General features: G+C 48.9%; 1 long non-coding RNA gene across 1 annotated transcript in view; it reads right to left on the reverse strand.

Annotated features, from left to right (window-relative positions):
- Positions 1-936: 936 nt before the first annotated feature.
- LOC138359925 (uncharacterized) overlaps positions 937-15,691 on the reverse strand; it is a 386,355-nt gene continuing 371,600 nt past the window's right edge. Inside the window, exon 3 of the long non-coding RNA XR_011226157.1 lies at positions 937-981. This is a non-coding gene — a long non-coding RNA (uncharacterized lncRNA). The remainder of the gene's footprint in view (positions 982-15,691) is intronic.

Below are 15,691 nucleotides of genomic sequence, written 5' to 3' on the forward strand. Positions count from 1 at the left end.
AACGGCAGGCGGAAGAGGCTCAGGGACACCAGCTGGAGCACTAGGCGAGGACACAACCTCCGGAGGAGATGCGGCAACAACAGGGGGAGCAACAGCTGCTACAGAGGGCACCTCCTCAGCCGAAGAGACGTCCATACCCACCGAATCATCCCCCACAGGAAGGGGCGGAAAATCCTCCTCACTGAAGAGGTTCACTGGTGCAACAGAAGGCGCAGAACAGTCAGCAGCCTGATGGCCCAAAAGACCACAACGATAACACGTCCGCGGCTGACGGGCGTAAAACACCCGAACGTTGTACCCCATAAGGCGCACAGAGGACGGAATATCCGCCCGGAGTCTCATGCCCAGGGTGCGAATGTTAGACCTCACACCCTTAAGAGGACTAGAAGACACCACGTTCACTCTCACACTAACAACTGCGCCAAACCGCCCGAAATACCGCCGTAGCAGAGCCTCTGGAAACTCCAAGGGAGCCCCATGCACACTGATGTAAGTAAGTGCACCACTTCTATCCGAGAGGGTGACAGTGCCCGCACCATCCGGCAGGGGCAGTGTCCGCCCCTCGTATCGCCGGAGAAAATCGCGATACGCCGCCTCCTCTGCAAACTTCACAATGGCCCTACGGGCCGTTACCAACTCTACCCCATAAATCGCAAACACAGGGACAGAGAGCAGTTCACAAGCCAGGGCAATCTCCGGGTAACCAGCCCCCACAGAGAACTCTAGTCCCACAGACTGAGCCCGGACGACTGGGGGTAGAGGGACCCCCATCGTAACGCCACGTCAGCACAGGCGAGCAGACACACACCCGCCCCCAACCGGCCGAAACGGGCAAACAACACCAAACTGCTGGAGCGCCGATTCAACACGTCTGCCCCGCACCGAAGCTAGGGCCAGACTCCCCCTCCCCAGAACTAGTTGTTAAATAAGCACTTTACCTTGACTCCTCTGATCCAACACTTGTCCACACGTGTCACACTTCTGAAAAAATATTTTTTACATATATTTAGGGCAAGTATAAGTAATTATCAAAAGAATGCACCAAACAGGGAAGGCTATGTAGCACCAGGGTAAGTATAAACAGTTTATTTCAAATACAATCGAGTAGGAAAATATAATTATGAATTTCAAGAACACTGGAACCAATCACTGGAAAAGGTGAAACTGCAATGGAGATTAATTACAGATTGTAACAACAATAGCGAGTAGGCAAGACTGATAAGACTGCAATAGCCTAACGGAATACATTTTTGTCTTGGACTCATGAGGCTATTGTTAAGCATCAATGTTCTTTTAAAGTTACATTAAAGTTACAAGTTTAAAGTTAAAGTCACATTATCTTAATAGGGTCTTCCACTAAAAACAAACCTTTAGCTAATCTTAGATAAACGTACTGTGTATTATTAATTTATTTAGCTGTGTATTGGCCTAAATTATATAAACAACATGCTTAAAACCTCTCAAGTACAGTATATGGTCTATGAGCATCAAACCAACGTTAGAAGTCTAGTGGTTACATTGTCAAAAATAAACATTTACAGGTGAAACTATTTTATATCGCAGAGTAAACAAGATGGAAACAATTATCTTCCACATTTATTTGCACAATTGCCATCCTGATATGACCACTCCATCGCCCTAGTCGTTAACACACTAAGTGCAGGCGATGAGTCACAATATCGTGGCTGAAGTAGTTTGACCAGACCACACACTAGCAGGTGAAGGGATGACGACGCTTCGGTCCGTCCTGGACCATTCTCAAGTGGACTTGAGAGTGGTCCAGGACCGAAACGTCGTCGTCACCACACTAAACAATCTAGGGTGACTTGTTGCTAAACATTACAAGTCACCTTTAGCTTAGCTACAAGACACGTTGTGCATATTATCAAACTACCTTTAATGTCATAATGCAGCAGTTTGCGCACTCAAAATACAGATAGACAATTTCCTCAGGAACCGTATTGGAACCTTTGACAAGCCGCCGGCTTCCTGTTGCCGTAGAGGGCACTATGGAGAAATGGTGGCCCTCTGGTAAATTTAAGTCAATATTACCTAGGAGTTATGATGTACCAGCCATTGAACATCTGGGACTCAGTTAATATGAAAACAATCCTTAAGAATAGTTAAACGAATCTTTGACTTAAACGAACAACATTGAATATTCAACTGTACGAGTCTCTGTTGTGGTCCCATCTGGCCTACTGTGTCCTAATATGGAAACTTCACTTCAAAAACACATCAATGATTTTCCGCTTTGGAGAAAGTTCAAGACAGCAACAACAATCATGCCAGAACTTGTTCAACTGTCACTACCACGAATCTTTGAAGGACTAACACTATAAATGTTTAAATTGTTATAGAGTTTGATAGATTAGCCTATAAATTTTCCTAGAAATTACCTCCTTAATATTATCTGTTAGATTAAGGCCTTGCCCGAAGCGCTATGCGTACTAGTGGCTTTACAAGAATGTAAACACTTCATGCTATGTACTCTCAGAAACCCAATGTAACTTCTTGTAGATATATAAATAAATAATTAACAGCCGAGGCCTTTGTAATACTATTTTAATGCATTGCTTTATACTTTGTAAAGTCTTTTAGAGAAGTGCTTTGTATTTATAACCTCCAACTTGGTCAGTATTACAAATTAAAAAAAAAAAAAAAATGATAATACTGACCAAATTGGAGGCTATTAATACAGACCACTTCTCTAAAATGCAATATTTGACATAGACAGGCTGGACAACAGCTTCAAGCTCAACAAGCCACAATGTAACACAGAAAATAGGTGTGCTGTTCCTCTCATATTGGGGATTAACCCATGAACCCGCTCAACCACTCAAGTCGTAAATGCCGAGTCATTCCTCTTGTTCACAATATACACAAGACAAATCCTCAATAAAAATAAGGGGGGGGGGGGAGTAGGAAGGCTGACCTTTGACAAGGCGCCGCCGTCCTGTCCCCGTCGAGGCCACTGTAGATGGTGGCCCTTAAGTCAATTGATCATACGAGCCCTTCTCCTTCCATCATTCTGAATCATGCTTATCGTACTAACCTGCACTCCCCTAATCCACCCCCCCCCCCACCAGCACCACCACCACCACCTTCACACAATCTGTGGCCAAAATGTCTAGTTTCATTCAGATTTTCATCAAAATATGTCGAAGGTCTCTCTTTGGGTTGTTTTAAGGTGCCTGACAGCCGAGTGGACAGTGCTTCGGATTCGTAATCCTGAGGTTCCGGGTTCGATCCCCGGTGGAGGCTGAAATAAATGGCCACTTTCTTTCACCCTGATGAACCTGTTCACCTATCAGTAAATAAGTACCTGGGAGTTAGGCAGCTGCTACGGGCTGCTTCCTGGGGATGTATTACAAGAAGAAGGCCTGGTCGAGGACCGGGCAGCGGGGACGCTAAGCCCCGAAATCATCTAAAGATAACCTCAAGATTGATGGCTAGCTACTGGCATTGCTATTAAGGCCACCACAAGCGCCCTAATGACTTAACTCGCGGGTACACCTATGGCTGCTGCCACCTGACAATCTCCTCTATATTTTGTCTAAATACATAAAATATACAAAATAATAAGGAATAACAACATAAGGAAGTAAGTAATTATCAAAAGAAGGCACCAAACCGGGAAGGCTATGTAGCACCATCAAATATGCAAAATAATCAGAGGGCGCTAAATATCACCAAGGATGCCAATACGAGAACAAAAACGCATAAGGCGAACGATATCAAAAGTATCCGAGTCACCAAGAATTCTATCGAGGGACAGGTGACCGCGAGGGGCGGTCGGAAAGCAAGACACACGCTCGTCCTGGAAGTCAGGACATTCAAGAAGGACATGCACGACCGTAAGAGGGACAATGCAACTAGGACAATAAGGAGCAGGGCGGCGCTCCATCAAGTGACCATGGGTTAAGCGAGTATGGCCAATACGCAACCTCGCTAAAGCTGTTTCCCACCGCCGGTTACGGTGGAAGGAGGACGGCCACGAGGAAACACAACATTTAAGAGTACGTAGCTTGTTACCAGTAACAGACAACCAAGAAGCCTGCCAACGGGTAAGGACTGAGGAATGGATAACCGGGTAAAAGTCGGAATACGGAATGCCTTTACGAGAGATGGGACAAGAGCGGACAGCTTCCTTAGCGGCAGCATCCGCACGCTCATTTAAAGACACGCCAATATGGCTGGGAACCCAACAAAACTCAACCGACTTAAATTTACTGTGAACGAGAAACAGCCAATGCTGGATCTCGACAACTACCGGATGAACTGGATTAAAGCACCCGAGAGCCATGAGGGCACTACGAGAGTCAACAACAACCACAAAGGAAGACTGACAACGAGAAAGCAGGAGACGAAGAGCATAGAGAATAGCATAAAGTTCCGCTGTAAAGATGCTAGTCTCCGGAGGCAAGCGACACATATAAGTGCGATCAGGAAAAACAACAGAGTAGCCAACACCGTCCGCTGACTTAGACCCATCGGTGAAGACAGAAACGGAGCGGGAGTGAGAAGAAAAGTGCTCGAGGAAAAGGCGTTTTAGAACTGTAGGAGGGGTAAAAGCTTTAGTGATGCGAGTCAAGGATGTACAAAACCGCGGAAGAGGGACCCTCCACGGGGGCAAAGAAGGAACAACACGAGGAGAAACATCAGAAATACGAACGGAAAGAGAATCCTGCAGGCGAGATAACCGGACAGAAAGAGGGAGGTGGTGAAGAGGAACAGGAACCGCAGGAGGGGTAAAAGTTAAAGCACGACAGAGACGAGAGGAAGGATGTTGCAAGGACCGCGCAAGATACCGAAGACAGTAGCGATCACGGCGGTCCTGGAGAGACAGGAAGCCAGTGTCAACATACAAGCTAAGGACGGGAGTCGAACGAAAGGCACCAGAACTGAGGCGCAATCCAGTATGGTGCAAAGCATCAAGACGGCGAAGAGTAGAAGGAGAAGCAGACGAGTAAGCAGGGCAACCATAATCGAGCTTAGACAGGACGAGAGAGGAATGTAAAGCAAGGAGAGTGCGCCTATCTGCCCCCCAAGAAGTATGGGACAAGACCCGAAGGAGGGTAAGGGACTTAGAGCACTCAACACGGAGGTAAGAGATATGGGGAGACCAAGACAAACGAGTGTCAAGGAATAACCCCAAAAGCTTCGCGGAATCTTTGTATTCAAGGGGATGACCATAAAGTGACAAAGAGGGACGAAGAACAACCCGTTTCCGCGTAAAAGTCATGGCACAAGTCTTAGAAGTAGAGAACTTGAAGCCATGACCTGTGGCCCAAGACGACACGGCATCAATCGCAAGTTGAAGCCGGCGTTGAAGGAGAGGCGAATCATCACCCTGACAACAAAGGGTAAGATCATCGACATAGAGAGCGGAGAAGACACCAGAAGGAAGAGAGGAAAGAAGACCATTGAGGGCAACCAGAAAAAGAGTAGTGCTCAGAACACTACCCTGGGGCACACCTTCGTATTGCTGAAAAGGGGGAGAGAGAGCGGTACCAAGGCGCACCCGAAAGGAACGACGAGAGAGGAAGCTGCGGAGAAAGAGAGGGAGATGACCACGAAGGCCAAAAGAATGAAGTTGAGATAGGATATGATAACGCCAAGTGGTGTCGTAAGCCTTTTCTAGGTCAAAAAGGACGGCAACAACGGAGGTCTTCGCAGCAAAAGCAGTACGTATATAGACCTCCAAGTTCACCAGGACATCTGTCATGCTGCGGCACTTGCGGAAACCAAATTGAGAAGGGTAGAGGAGGTGATGGTGTTCCAGGAACCACATCAGACGAACGTTAACCATACGTTCAAAGAGTTTGCAGACACAACTTGTGAGAGCAATAGGGCGAAAGTCCTTAGGGGAAGTACCCAGAGACCCTGGTTTGCGAACAGGGAGGACAACGGCATCGAGCCAGTCCTCAGGGACTGACGACGACTCCCAGATCCGATTATACAGACTCAGTAAATACTGAGACGTGCTCGGAGGGAGATGGCGAAGCATCTCATAATGAATACCATCGGAGCCCGCCGCCGTAGAACCGCAGAGGGCCAGGGCAGAACGAAGTTCAGAGAGAGAGAAGGGATCATTATAGGGAAGCTGAAGATGAGTGCAGAAATCTAAAGGACGAGACTCAAGGACAGGTTTACGAAGAAGGAAAGATTGGGGAAGATGAAGACCAGAGCTAACAGAAGAAAAGTGGGAACCCAGTTCGGAAGCGACCTGCAACGGGTCCGCCACAAGAGTATCATGGAGGTGAAGGACCGGTGAAACATCGGGAACGAACTTACCCGCTATCTTGCGGATACGCTTCCAGATCTGGGCCAGAGGGGTTTCGGACGTAATTGTCGAGACATAAGATGCCCAACATTCACGTTTAGCCGTACGGATGGCCCTACGGGCCACCGCACTCGCTTTCCGAAAGAAAAGAAAAGAATCGGTCGTCTGCCTACGGCGGTGCTTCTTCCAGGCTGCACGCTTACAGCGGACAGCCCGAGCACAGTCCGCATTCCACCAGGGAACGCACTTCCGTGGACCCCGAGAGGAAGAGCGAGGAATAGAGCGGAGGGCAGCGTCGAAGACAGTGTCATGAAAAAGGAGGAGAGCGCGAGAGAGGGGCAGAAGGGAGAGGTCAGAGAGAGTAGCACTGAGGGAAAACAGGGTCCAGTCCGCCTTAGCAAACTGCCATCTAGGGAAAGAGAGGGAAGGGCGAAAAGAGAAAAAGGAAACAAGGATGGGGAAATGATCACTTCCATGGAGGTCATCAAGAACCTGCCATGTGAAATCTAAGTAAAGAGAAGAAGAGCAGAGAGAAAGATCAAGACAAGAAAGGGTGCGAGTTCGAGAGTCCAAATGAGTGGGCTCACCAGAATTCAGAAGAGACAGGGAAGAAGAGAGGAGAAACGGCTCAAGGAGGCGACCCCGGGTATTCGTCAGAACGTCACCCCAAAGAGAATGACGACAATTGAAGTCACCCAGCAGGAGCACAGGCTCCGGCAAGGAGTCTAGGAGGTGTTTCAAATCAGGAAGAGAGAGCGGGACACTCGGGGGGAGATAAATGGAACAAACTGTGTACCATTTCCCCACAAAGATACGAGCAGCAGAACAATGGAGAGGCGAAGGAAAAAGTAAAGGAACAAAGGGAACATCAGCCCGAATCAAGAGAGCAGAAGAATTAGAAGCCCCAGCAATGGCTGGGGGGGGGGAGAGAAAGGAATAGCCACGAAAACGACCAGGACGAGCACCAAGCATCGGCTCCTGGAGACAGACACAAAGGGGCGAAAACCGCGAAACCAGAAGTTGGAGTTCGAGGAAATTGGCGTAATAACCTCGAACGTTCCATTGAAGAATGGACAACGACGAGAAGAGAAAGGACAAAAACAGAGAACAAGGAAGAAACAAAGGCGAAAGACCAACAGAGCACGTTAAAGAATATCAGGGTCGGGATCAGGGTCAGCAAAGTCAGGGTTAGGGGGCATGGGTAAACTGAGCAAAGACGGAGGGAAGGAAACGGGAGAACAGATCAGAGGTGGGCGGGCAGGGTCCGGAGGAGGAGGAGGAGGAGGAGACAACGGAGAGGAGCAGTCAAGGACAGCAGCAGGAAGAGGGGGAGTAGAAAGAGAGGAGCGCACCCCAGCAAGAGCAGCAACCGAAAGGGAAGCAGGGGCCAAAGAAACCTCCATAGCAGGAACAGGGGGCGCAAGCACTGAAACGGGAGTGGAAGGAGCAACAGAGCCAGAAGGAGGAGCTGAGGAAGAAAGCGAAGCCTTCTTACCCGCCGGGGAAGAGGAAGGAGAGGAGCCAGGCTTACGCTTCTGACTTAAAGAGACCGGTGTCCCAGCAACTACGTACCGGGCAACGGATTCCAGTGTCTCAACAGGAGAAGCCGAACGAGAGCACACACGACGGCCGTTAGGAGAGCGATGGACATCCGCCCGCACCGACAGGCGGCGGGGAGAGCCGATAGATGGAGGAAGAGGATGGGAAGGAGGATCGGAGGGGGACGAGGAAGGAGACACAGAAGACACGACAGACCGGGTAGAAGGAAGGGGAACCCCAGACAGAGGACCAGGAGGAGGATCCTTCGGGAGAGAACCCAAAGGGACAGAGGAGGGGGCAGTGGGCGCATCAGGGTCCAAGGCCTGGAAACGGTTGTGAGTCTGAGGAAGGCGGGAAGGACGAGGAGAGGAAGAGCGCAACACGCGAGCATAAGAGATATTAGCATAAGGCGGGAGCCGGCGAACCTGGCGCCTCGCCTCAGGAAAAGATAAACGCTCCCGGTGCTTCAAGTTGAGGACGGCTGCCTCAAGCTTGTAATGGACACACGCACGGGAGAAGGTAGGATGGGCCTCACCGCAGTTGAGGCAACGAGCCTGGGGAGAAGCGCACTCCGACTTAGAGTGACCTTCGCCACCACACAAAGGACAGAGAGAGACAGTCCCGGAGCAGCGGAGGGCACCATGCCCAAACCTCCAGCACTTGTTGCAGAGCCGAGGAGAAGGAATGTACTCCTGGACAGAGCACCTGGCACCAGCAAGAATGACAGAGGGTGGAAGGGTCCTACCATCAAAGGTAATCTTCACAACCCGGAGGGGTTGACGGCGACTACCACGAGGGGGACGAGTAAACGTGTCCACCTGGAGAATAGAATGGCCCTGGGCAGCGAGGATATGTCGAATATCGTCGTGGCAGTCGCGTAGGTCCCGAACACCGGTCGCAACATGGGGCGGGAGCAAAATAGTGCCAACACTGGCATTCAACTGGACGTTCTTCGAGACCCGAACGGGGGTCTCGCCAAGGCAGGATAAGGCAGCCAAGCGGGAAGCAGCATCCTGAGAAGGAGCAGCAACGACACGCGTACCGAGACGAGTGGGGTTAAAAGTAATGAAGGCATCCACGGAATCAATGAGATGTCGATGAAGGGAGAAATCGTCAGGAGGCGCAGAATCAAGAGGGAGGAGATCAAAATATTTGGCCCACGAAGCGGGACCAAACAAGGCTTGATAGGTAGCAGAACTGGAAGGAATCGAGCGAGGGCGGCCGTGACGAGAACGGCGGTGAGAACCCCCAGAGAGAGAGGGGTTAAAAGGCGCAGTAGTAACAACTAGAGAAGGAGCCGCGCCAGGGGACGAGGTAGTCACCACTGGGGGCTTGGGGCTCGACCCAACCACAGAGGAGGGAGGGGAGCCAGGGGAAGGAGTCAGAGAGGCCAAAGGAGGAGCAAGGTCGGGGCCCAATGCAGCGGAGGCTACAGAGCCCGGTCTTCCAATACGGACCGACTCGGTGGCTTGGTCGCCCACCCCACGAGCCTGAGAAGGTAAACCAGAAGAAGCCGAAGCAGGGGTAATCATCTTGACGAAAGAAGAATTCACTCACGAATGTGCCCCCACACCCACCATGGAGCCACAATTAGAGGCAGGACACCCAACAAGAAGCTATCGCCGATCTTGTCGGGGCCTCCTAGGGGTGCGTCGTGAGTATACGCCCCACAAACGCCACCTTAAGAAACCGACAGTCCGTCGAGATCGGGTTCAGTGACGAAGTGGGGATTGACAATAAAAGGTTCCCCTCGCTCTCGACGTCGGGTACTGCAGTTCTACGGGTGCAAGAGTATGCCTCCTCAAGCACCCGGGCGTCAAAATAGAAGAAGTCCAAGGGAAGAACCAGAACGAGCAAAAGGTCGGCAGGAAACGGCAAGCAGATAGGAGAAGAGGGGGGAGAAAAACGAAACAGAAGGAAAAGGAAAAGATGCCCAGCAGAATTGGAGAGGACGGCAGCAGGAGCACAAGGCTAGAAAAGGACAGGACTGTCCCAAGGAGCATCACACTCCGGCAGCCGCCCACCAAGCCCCCACACGGCGACAACGAGCTGAGCGGGGAGGGGGAAATAACAACATAAAACATACCCCGAACAATCCTTTCTATATAAAGATATCTGCAACACAAATTTATTTGCACACTAGTAATCAACATGACCCTTGCCAGGCGGCGGCTGGTCGACAACTGAGCCACACGTTAAGAAGCGGGACTCCCAGACGCGCCACTCACCCTTACTTCACCATAATATCTAAACTGTCAACCTCTAATACAGTTAAGCATCTGACCACCAGAGGCGCTAATGTTCCCCTATTATTACGCCATCCATATAATAATTGTTCTCATTATTCATTGCAACGTTAAATACATTCATGTTCTGTAGTGACAGTGTCAGACCTCGAAGGAAGAATTGAAACACCCTTCTGAAGATGTGTTATTAAATACGAAAATACTTACGGAAATTCCTGTTTCAATTCTTCCTTCGTGGTCTGACACTGTCACATTTTTCATTACTTTTTAATTGTCGTGATTTACACGCAGATTTTGAAGTGTATATACGACAACTTCAGGAAAGTAATGAGTAGTGGATTTAGTCTAAACAATAATATATGCGTTTTGTTTTTAGTGCCAAATTATCTGGCAAATATACATTTGGAGATGTAGCCCAATCCTATCTGTAGCCCAATCCTGCCTGTAGCCCAATCCTTCCTGTAGCCCAATCCTGCCTGTACCCCAATACTTCCTGTAGCCCAATCCTGCCTGTACCCCAATCCTTCCTGTAGCCCAATCCTGCCTGTAGCCCAATCCTTCCTGTAGCCCAATCTTACCTATAGCCCAATCTTTCCTATAGCCCAATCCTTCCTGTAGCCCAATCTTACCTATAGCCCAATCTTTCCTGTAGCACAATCCTTCCTATAGCCTAATCCTTCCAACATGCCCCCAGCAAACACTCGCTATCCAACATGCCCCCAGCAAACACTCAATCAGGGTTGTTGATTTGTGGAACCAATTGCCGCGTAACATTGTGGAGGTGGGGTCCCTCGATTGTTTCAAGCACGGGTTGGACAAGTATATGAGTGGGATTGGGTGGTTATAGAATAGGAGCTGCCTCGTATGGGCCAATAGGCCTTCTGCAGTTACCTTTGTTCTTATGTTCTATCCAACATGCCCCCAGCAAACACTCGCTATCCAACATGCCCCCAGCAAACACTCGCTATCCAACATGCCCCCAGCAAACACTCGCTATCCAACATGCCCCCAGCAAACACTCGCTATCCAACATGCCCCCAGCAAACACTCGCTATCCAACATGCCCCCAGCAAACACTCGCTATCCAACATGCCCCCAGCAAACACTCGCTATCCAACATGCCCCCAGCAAACACTCGCTATCCAACATGCCCCCAGCAAACACTCGCTATCCAACATGCCCCCAGCAAACACTCGCTATCCAACATGCCCCCAGCAAACACTCGCTATCCAACATGCCCCCAGCAAACACTCGCTATCCAACATGCCCCCAGCAAACACTCGCTATCCAACATGCCCCCAGCAAACACTCGCTATCCAACATGCCCCCAGCAAACACTCGCTATCCAACATGCCCCCAGCAAACACTCGCTATCCAACATGCCCCCAGCAAACACTCGCTATCCAACATGCCCCCAGCAAACACTCGCTATCCAACATGCCCCCAGCAAACACTCGCTATCCAACATGCCCCCAGCAAGCACTCGCTATCCAACATGCCCCCAGCAAACACTCGCTATCCAACATGCCCCCAGCAAACACTCGCTATCCAACATGCCCCCAGCAAACACTCGCTATCCAACATGCCCCCAGCAAACACTCGCTATCCAACATGCCCCCAGCAAACACTCGCTATCCAACATGCCCCCAGCAAACACTCGCTATCCAACATGCCCCCAGCAAACACTCGCTATCCAACATGCCCCCAGCAAACACTCGCTATCCAACATGCCCCCAGCAAACACTCGCTATCCAACATGCCCCCAGCAAACACTCGCTATCCAACATGCCCCCAGCAAACACTCGCTATCCAACATGCCCCCAGCAAACACTCGCTATCCAACATGCCCCCAGCAAACACTCGCTATCCAACATGCCCCCAGCAAACACTCGCTATCCAACATGCCCCCAGCAAACACTTACAATACTATACCAACACCAGCGGACCTTGATATAAGCCTAAATGGAAATAAATAATGGGTCATTCCTGAACTCGTTCAAAAAATATGTGCCAAAAAGGAGAAATAAATAAAAAAGGGAACTAGATGGACGAAACATATAGTTTAATGAGCTTTGATAACTAAGCAAACCCTCTGGAGAAGGTATAAATCTATGAACATCATTGATTATGATATATGACTGAAAACTCACACCCCTAACTCACAGTCGCATATAGTCCTGGGGACCATTCAGGCTTGTTCGCATTATCATATATATATATAAAAGAGCACTAAACTCAGCCACCCAGAAAACCCGAAAATATGCCAATTACTGAAAGCGGCGATGGGTCACATTTTACCCCCCCCCCCCCTCCAGTTTTCAAAATAACCCAAGCATTCCAAATTCGACGCCTGAGCCACATTTTGGAGCCAAATTCTGGCTCTCTGCACGTACTCGCAGTTTGAAACTACGACTTTTTATACCGAAGTTTAATGTTTAATGAGGTTAATTATATAGTTGATTGAGGTTTGGTAGCATATTCCTTTTGGTAATCTGACGCCAATTTGACGTTAGATGAGGAAGGAGGAGCATTGAGTGTGGTGATAGTTGTCTGAGGGCGGAGGGCAGAGTGAAGGAGGGGTTACCAGATACGTCTGGTCGCCGTTACAATTTACCATCAAAATCGTTACTAATGTAGTCATTTCATGATCATTTGAGGGTTTATCTAAATATTTACCACTCGTTTCGATATACTTTAAGCGTGAAAACGCCCAAAATTCTTTTAGGACTTTCTTGCAAAGTGGTAGATGGCAACTAACGACTCGAGACCAAGCCTTCCAGCAGTTCATTTAGCTCTTAAAACACCTCGAACATATAATTACGTATATTATTCACGCAGTAGCCACACACTGCAACGAATATTAACGTGAAAACTTCACATACAATGGTATAATGTTAAATAGATTAACTGCATGTACTCAGTCATTTTGAATAATTGTGATTTTGTGCAGTTTAACATCCCCGCTCCTGTGCCAGGTAAGTCCACTACGGGCTCACCATAGCCCGTGCTACTTGGAACTTTTTGTTCCAAGTAGCGAATCTTCAACAACAAGTTTAACTCTTCTTGATGAATGAACTTTCGTCAGTCATTTGGAAGAGACTAACATTATATGACGTTATTTTAGGTAAGGGAAGACTTTCATTGAGTTGACAAGACGAGAGTAGGGAGGAAATTCACAAGCACCCACTGGTCTGAACAAACACCCACTGGTCTGAACAAACACCCACTGGTCTGAACTGTTACGAACCCGGATCCAGCGTCCGAGTCTGGAGCAGTGACAACCACGCCATCTGTGGGTCAGCTCCCGAAACCCCCGCCAAACGGACGACGACACCTGGTGAGGACAGCGTGTACTGGCCTCGAGGACCATAGTTTCCAGTCTGGTTCCGCGCTCAACACCGCCGCTCCTGACCTCTGGTGAGGTGGTGCTCCGACGACAGCGCCATCTATGGGCTGGATACGTCAGGTGTTTGTGCCCGAGCCCGTAAGTGAGGTGTATTAGTGTCCCGGTTATTGATGACGTGTCTGCTTACAGAGCCGACCTGGGACCACTGTGATGGAAGTGAAGTCAGTCTACCCGAGGCAGCCAGTCTCCATACCTTGAAGTTTGCTGCAGCTGTTGTGACGTCGTCCCCCCGGAAGAACACTGTGGTGTGTTAGCCTGCCAGTGGAGTGGCAGTAAAAGGATTTACCCGGGACCGACTGTTGGAGACGATCATCCACTGGGGTATTGAGGACAGGAGGGTGATTTGTGATATCACACGAGACTCCTGTCTAGGGCGTACCCCTTATATCGTTCGTGGAGTGGCCGTACCAGCCTTGGTGGCTCAGTACCTGCCAGCAGACCAGCTGGACGTGTGGTTGACGGCCTCCACGACGGTGCCCCCAGTGGACCTGCGTTTTGGCTGACCTGTGGCCCGGGTAGGCTCGGCATTCTCAGAGGACACGTCGTGAGGCCACGAAGAAAGCACCAAGGACTCAGCACCAAGTGGTGTGGCACCAGCGTCTTCAGCAGAAGACCACGATTGTGTATAATCCCCTTGTATAGTGTTAATACCCCTCCCCCCTGTGCACTTTTTGATTTTATATATTTAATTGGTGATGGTGACAAGTATAATCTTAAGTTCTTAGCTTTCTTTCCCTACTCCCTTTTAAGTTACTTGCGTCACGGATCTCATCCCTTGATAGCCAATACTGGCTTGGGAACGGATACATATATCTTCCTCTAACAACATCAGAGTAAGGACCCCGTTGCGTCCCGAGAGTCTGAACAAGCACCCACTGGTCTGAACAAGCACCCACTGGTCTGAACAAGCACCCACTGGTCTGAACAAGCACCCACTGGTCTGAACAAGCACCCACTGGTCTGAACAAGCACCCACTGGTCTGAACAAGCACCCACTGGTCTGAACAAGCACCCACTGGTCTGAACAAGCACCCACTGGTCTGAACAAGCACCCACTGGTCTGAACAAGCACCCACTGGTCTGAACAAGCACCCACTGGTCTGAACAAGCACCCACTGGTCTGAACAAGCACCCACTGGTCTGAACAAGCACCCACTGGTCTGAACAAGCACCCACTGGTCTGAACAAGCACCCACTGGTCTGAACAAGCACCCACAGGTCTGAACAAGCACCCACTGGTCTAAACAAGCACCCACTTTTCTGTGGCTCTCTTTGCTATCTCATCAACTACCTCATTCAACAGTATTCCCACAAGTGAAGGGAATACATGAATATACATGATATACATGAATCTTACTTTATACCCAGTTTTTTTCTAATTTATTAACATTCTCTCTACACTCTATCATCACAATATTCTGGTATACTGGATGCCTGCTATTTAAAGACTCTAATGCTCCTCTGCTGTCAATAAGAAGCAAGCATTTTTACCGCATTTGACTACTTCCTGTAGCCTACTTCCTGCTAATACACCTTGGAGTTCAGCCTGCGTTGAGGAGACTGTCAGTTAAGCGGCGTCCAATAACAGTATCTACAGTGCCGATGTCAGTGTACTCCCTGATCAAGACTCCACATCCTGCCTTCCCATCCCTAGCTACTGACCCATCACAATATACATGTAGAGTGTTTTCTGTAGGTAATTTTCTAATTATACAATCATATGGTGCCCTCAGCTCTCCTATTTCATACATTTTTTCTTTTGCAAGGGAGTAATTACTACATCTACATTACAATCCTCCCATGGTGGTGTGAATTGTCTCTTGGGCACAGCAATACACTCTGTAATAACATCATACTTTATAACATTAGAACATAAGGTATTCATATATACTCTCTTCTTCATCATACACTGTTCACTACTTCTCACCTTTTGAACCGAGAGGATTAATTCATTAGCTCCCTCACCTCTCATTAATCTAATGGCAGAGGTTACATTTATCTCTACAATTCTATCCCCAATACTCTACAGATTCAACTCCATCCTCATTATCTGAATCATAGCATTTCTTGGGCATCTTAAGAAAATTCTCATGGCTTCATTTTGTACCTTCTCCAACTTGATCATCCTGCCTTTACCAAAACAAGAAATGACAGGTGCAGCATAATCAATAAGAGATCTTACAGTACTCAAGTATATCATTGGTAGCACAGGGA

The sequence above is a fragment of the Procambarus clarkii genome, chromosome 94, assembly GCF_040958095.1.
Source record: "Procambarus clarkii isolate CNS0578487 chromosome 94, FALCON_Pclarkii_2.0, whole genome shotgun sequence".
Lineage (NCBI taxonomy): Eukaryota > Metazoa > Arthropoda > Malacostraca > Decapoda > Cambaridae > Procambarus > Procambarus clarkii.